We start from the raw sequence: 6,000 nt of genomic DNA on the forward strand, positions 1-6,000 counted from the left end.
CACCACTCGTCACCTCTTGTTATCCTCAGCGTCTTCAATCCTCCAAAAGGAATGAGAAAAACTACAGAAGTATTTAAGCCACAACTCTATTTGTACAAAGCCTAAAAATAATTTCAATTATTGGAATATATAAAGATGACAATAAGAAATCAAAATATTTAACACTCCAAATCAAAACAGATCATTTCTTTTTTCCTCTTTTGAAGCTTTTTTAAGGGGTGAATGTGATCCCAGTAGATTTCAGTCGATTAATGATTCTGTGTTTTTTTGTTAATTTTGCTATTAATACTTTGAGCATTGGATTCAATACTGGGTATGATCTATCCTGGTAAAACAGACAGTTGTCCTCCATTTTCTCCCCTGTAAAATGGTAGTCATTTTCAGGCTGATTTATTATCATTTCAAGGCTGATGGGCCGCAGCAACTGTTTCATTTAGATAATTTTTCTTTTAGATCATAGTATATTTCCTTCTTTGCTATTTAACATACACATCAATGCACACCACATCCCGCCAATGTGTTTTTGTCAAATACTGAAGGAAAAATTGCCAAACTTTTTCCCTAACATTACTTTCAATTTAATAGTTGTTATTGTAAATTTAAAATACAGTTTAGAAAAAAAAATAATAATAATTCTTATGTCTTCCATAAAACATCTTCACCATTTCATTTGAGAAAATAATTGCTTTTTTACCGAAGTGCAATAGTATATTTTTAGAACTAAAACAATGAAACAAATAACTTGTTTCATTAGATCTGCAATAAAGCCATTTGAGTTTGAATACAAGTTCAATGTTTAAAGTTTCATCTTGCAAACTTTTCCAGCTTAAAGAGTCATGAAACATTCCGAAAATAAATAGAAAATATGCATTTTGTTCCCCCCGAAGTGTTATCCCTCATGAAACCTAAGAGAGTATTGGAACACAAAAACCTAGCATATTACAACGTGAGAACTACCAACATACCATCCTACTCTGTTTTATTTTTTATTTTTTTTGAAAATCAGACCTTAGCAAAAAAAAGTAACCTTGCAAATTAATGTTAAAATTATTTAAATAATGCTAGATTTAGACTTTGTTTCAAAACTGTGAGATGCTGAGATCCAATAATAACTACGTGATAGATATCATCTTTCATCTGCATAAAAATATTAGGGATAATCTGTATCAACTTTCAAGAAAACCTGATGACTGAATGTCAGTGTTACAATTGTGTTTTTATGTTATGTGCCTGTATAATTAACAGTCGATTTCCCAGAAAAATATAGGTTTTGTAAAACATAGTGCTTGGCAGAGATCTGTTTCAGCAAAGGTAAAAAGATACAAAAAGAAAAAAAAACAAGATCATATTCAAGATTCAAAATACATCTTTGAACACAGCAAATTTAAACAGCAGAGAGAGGTTTGAAAAGTACGGCCAGATCAACAGCAGCAGCTGTGTCCCTTCATTTTCTCTCAAAATAACAAATAACAAAGCAGGCAAACCCAAGTTTCTGGCAGAGACCTCTATGTCTAATCTTAATGCACAATGGACTTAAAAAGAACCCGCCATTATGCAGGGGGATCGATAAGAAGAGCAATCAGGAGCTTCTACCCAACCCACATGGAGGACATGCGTTTGCTGGTGAGTAGGGCAGATTGGACCGATGAGGAGGCAGGGCTAACATTCAAACTTCATCATGTTGAGCCAACACACAGAAAGATTTAGAGGAAAATGAGGAATGAAAGGAGTTCGGTACCAGGGTGGAGATTACCCTCACAAGCCACAAGCTCATCACAGGCCTGATGGCTGCTGATAGACCAGCTCTGGAGTAAAGCCGAGGATCCTCCGCACGATCCTTATCGATCCATACCCGATTTCAACGGCATTCGTTTATCCCTGATAGATTATTACCCCTATCTGTTGATGGCATGTGCTGTTTTGGTTGATTGCAGTTTGTGGGCTCATGTAGTTTTGGTTGTATTCTTAATAAAATCAGTGCATTGTCAGTTTTGCTACATTCATGCTGGGAATGTGATGCATAGAACTCACTAAAAGCAGATTCTTGAATGCAGGTTTAGTGCATTGTTTTTTTTTTTTTTACTGTTCACCAGAGCATGACCGCCAGCCACAGTTGACAGTGGCTTGGTGTGAGATGGCATAGCGATGCAAAGCTCACGGATCTTGCTCTGGGCTTTTTCTTTCACAGTTCTATTCCGGTATATGACACATTTGGTGTCATGAAATGTTCAGCCGGACATGGTAAACGGCGTATACTTATATAGCGCTTTTCTACCTACAAGGAGAAAGCGCTTTACAGTCACAGACCCATTCACCCAGTCAGACACACATTCACACACACATTCACACACTGGTGGCGGCTCCGCTGGCACCAGTGGCGCCTGCCTACCACCAGAGGCAAGGTGGGGTTCAGTGTCTTCTTGCCGTGTCTTGCCCAAGGACACTTCGACTCATGGGCCTGCAAGGCAGGAATCGAACCTGCAATTTTACGATCATGAGTTGACCGCCCTACCGCCCACGGCCGCCCGATAAACCGCAATTATTAATTTCTCCTCTATGATCAAATTTTAAACGTTTGGTACATCCGTTAAATAAACAAGACGCCATCCAAACGTCACAACTAAATTCCTTAATTACCTTACTGGTCAAAGTGTGATGTAATTTACCTGTCAACACGTATTCATTGGCTATGCGTTTTTTTTTTATATTGCCTTAAATGGTCGTAGAAAAGTGCCTAGCAATGTGTGAACATGAAAGTTGCGTTTAGCCACCAAGCCTCTGTTTTATGGAATAAACTCCCAGCTCATGTAAGAGAGGCCGACTCAGTTTCTACATTCATAGTTAGACTGAAAACATTCCTCTTTGGAATTGTCAAAGAGGAATGTCAGACTAGTTAGTATTCAGAGATTATTTAACTTAATGCTAATGTGTTTAAATTAAACTTAATAACAATAACTTTTTGTTTTAAAAGGCTGTTAGAAGTTGACGCTGGGGTAACTATGGTGCACTGGGGTTCTGTCCTCTTTTCTCATCTACTTCTACCCTTCCTCTCTTCTCTATTTTTTTTTTTCATCATTTATCATTTAGTTCTCCATGCCGCTGTTTGGTGCAGTGCGATTCATGTATTGTCACTCTTTTCCTCTCCCCTCCTGGGGAAAGGAAAAGAGCTCCCGCTCCTACACCTGGCTGTGGATCCTGCCTCTGGCTCGTCTCTGGCTTGTCTCTGCTCTGTACCTGACCGAGTACCTCGTCTCTGCTCCCGCTCCTACACCTGGCTGTGGATCCTGCCTCTAGCTCGTCTCTGGCTCGTCTCTGCTCTGTACCTGACCGAGTACCTCGTCTCTGCTCCTGCTCCTACACCTGGCTGTGTTTCCTGTCTCAGGCTCGACTCGCGCCCCTGACTGTCCCGCCAACCACGGCTGGATGAAGCTTGTCTGCTTGACTTTATAAATGTAGTTGTAGAGTTAGATAAGTTAATTCTTCTCTAAGAATTCTGGTAAATCCCCTGTCCGTCCTGGGGGAGGATCCCTCTTTCATGTGGGCACCCCTGAGGTTTCTTCATTTTTTCCGGTATCCGGTTTTTTAGGAGTTTTTCTTTACCGCGCAGGGGGGTCTAAGGGCAGGGATGCCAGTATAGCTTAGTCAGTTTGTTAGTTCATTTTAGTATTTTCCTATTGAACTATTTGTATTCGTGATCCTTTTGAGTTCATGTTTACTTCGAAGCCCATCGAGACGACTGTTGTTGTGACGTAATGTCAGAGTAATTCAACCAGTAACCAATTTTAAAAGGATCAGAAACTTTTTCTTATAGTCAACATTTGCTGAGTTTAAATCCTACTTATTTTCTTCTGTGTAAAGCAGCTTCTTCTGTGCCTTTTGGTGTCACATTAGTATTTTTCCCGCGCACAGCTGTAGTTCACTGGAATAATGTGAGAAGACTCTTTATCATGTCAAGTGCAGGTGCACCCTGCATTATACAAACAAAATGGAGAGCAGCAGCTCCAAAAAAAAAGCTCTGCTACCTTGCTTGTCATCCGTATGAGTTCATCCTGGGGGTTATGAACAAGTGACAGGGTCCTCATAAGGCACAAAACACCCATTACTTTTCCTGCTTCAAAATATGTAACAGAAATAGTTTGCACGCTCGCCTGACAGAGAGCGAGATGTATGGGTTTGCTCCCCTGACTTTGAAAACTGCAGTCGCATTTTTCCAAAACAGCTGTTGTTCGCCTGCCACCAGAACGGGGCCCACACCTTCACCGCAGCCCTCAAAGCAGGAGACAATTACGGAGATTCATCACTTGAGTTTGCCGTCTGGGCACAAGTCATCACATGAGAAGGAAGGAGAGGGAGAACAAGTAAACTGCCTCGCCAATGTGTATTATAACTTACAGATGTTACTTGTCACATGCCAAAAACAAACGTTTTTTTTTATAGACTTTGGGTGCAACTTCGGCAGATTTTTAGACCTGATCCAAAACTAAGAATGGAGTAATTTTTGTTTAGATATTCTTTGAAAATAAAGAGACTTTAGCAGATTGCATTGAATTTAGTTGAGTCCTTGAGCAAAAGTTTAGTTTGTGCCAGAACTATTGCATATTGCTTTTCCTGAAAAGCGGTCATTTCGGGTTCAATGCTTTAGTCAACTTTGTCCAAAACTTTTGACCTGATATAAAGATATGGACTAAACAAAAATAACAATAGTGTAAACTGAATGACAGAGATTTAAACAAGGTTGGTTATCCCGAGATCTTTTGTATATATCCCAATTAAAAAGTCCACAAAAGCGTTTGCAATGGTCTTTTAATTGTAGTCTCTGTAGTCCTGCAGTTTTTAGCCAAAAAAAAGCTGTTGTTTTCTAGGACATGGTTTCTGCAGAGCATTAGTACGCCTCTGCATTGTTGGCACGGGGTAAGCATGCTCTCATTTCCCATCATCCCTTTGTTTACACTTTCTCCTTTACAGCCCCTTCCAACCCCAACTTAACATTAATGCTGTAACAAAAATGGCTAGGAATTTTAGAGCTATCCAGCCATGCAGTTTCGAGCCAGATGTCAGCTCGGACGAGGAAAACAAAGACTAACATGGATCTCTTTGTCTGCAAGTGGATGGATCAAAACGAAGCGCAGCAGGGAGTTTGTGGCCCGCCGACTGAAGCCCCTAGACCTTTTCAAATGGCCTACTTCTTATTTATAACAAATTAAATAAAGAAAAGCTCAAAAATGTAATTATAAACTTATTTGTTTTATATTTGTCCCCCATAATGAGAAGAATTCCACAAGAACATGTTGAAAACACCAAAAACATTATTATCATTGGTGTGGATCTTTAAAGACAGTTTGTTAATTTTATTTTTTTAGTTCTTTGTTATGTGGTCGAAAAAAATAAAACAAGGGTTAAGTTCCCATCAATCAATTAAAATACCATCCCTGACTTTCTGGGTAGCTTTTAATGTCACTCTAAAAAAAGGGTCTGGAGGTATATGTTGAACAGAATTATTTGGTTGAGTATTTTAGAAAAAAAACAAAAAAAAACAAATCAACAACCAGTTATTGAAGTTTATAAATCCAAACCACAAGTCGATCGATAAGTGTGTGTTCCATTTTATCAGAATATAAGCCTTCTTGACAGAAGGATTTAGCAAAAGTCGTGAGTTTAACTTAGACTTTACTAGTGTTAAATTTGCACTTGACTTGTAAAACAAGAATCTTTTTTTTTTTTTTTTTTTTAACTTGTCCTGTCCAACAGCTAGGCAGACAGATGAGAGCTGAGGGCCTCTTGGGTTGGACATATTTTACTTTAACAAGAGGGGTTATTAATCTTCAGACAAACCAAAGGTATGTCTGAATAAACCCCTTTTGTAATTGAGGCCAAACTTTATTAATTTCAAACATGTCTGAAAATCTTTGGTGTTGGACCGGACGGAAAAGGAAAGAGGGGAAGAAGAAAGAGGGACGTTAGAGAGAGGGGGGGTAGGGGGTGATAATAGGAAGGGAAGGG

Source organism: Oryzias latipes, chromosome 4 (genome assembly GCF_002234675.1).
Source record: "Oryzias latipes chromosome 4, ASM223467v1".
Taxonomy (NCBI): domain Eukaryota; kingdom Metazoa; phylum Chordata; class Actinopteri; order Beloniformes; family Adrianichthyidae; genus Oryzias; species Oryzias latipes.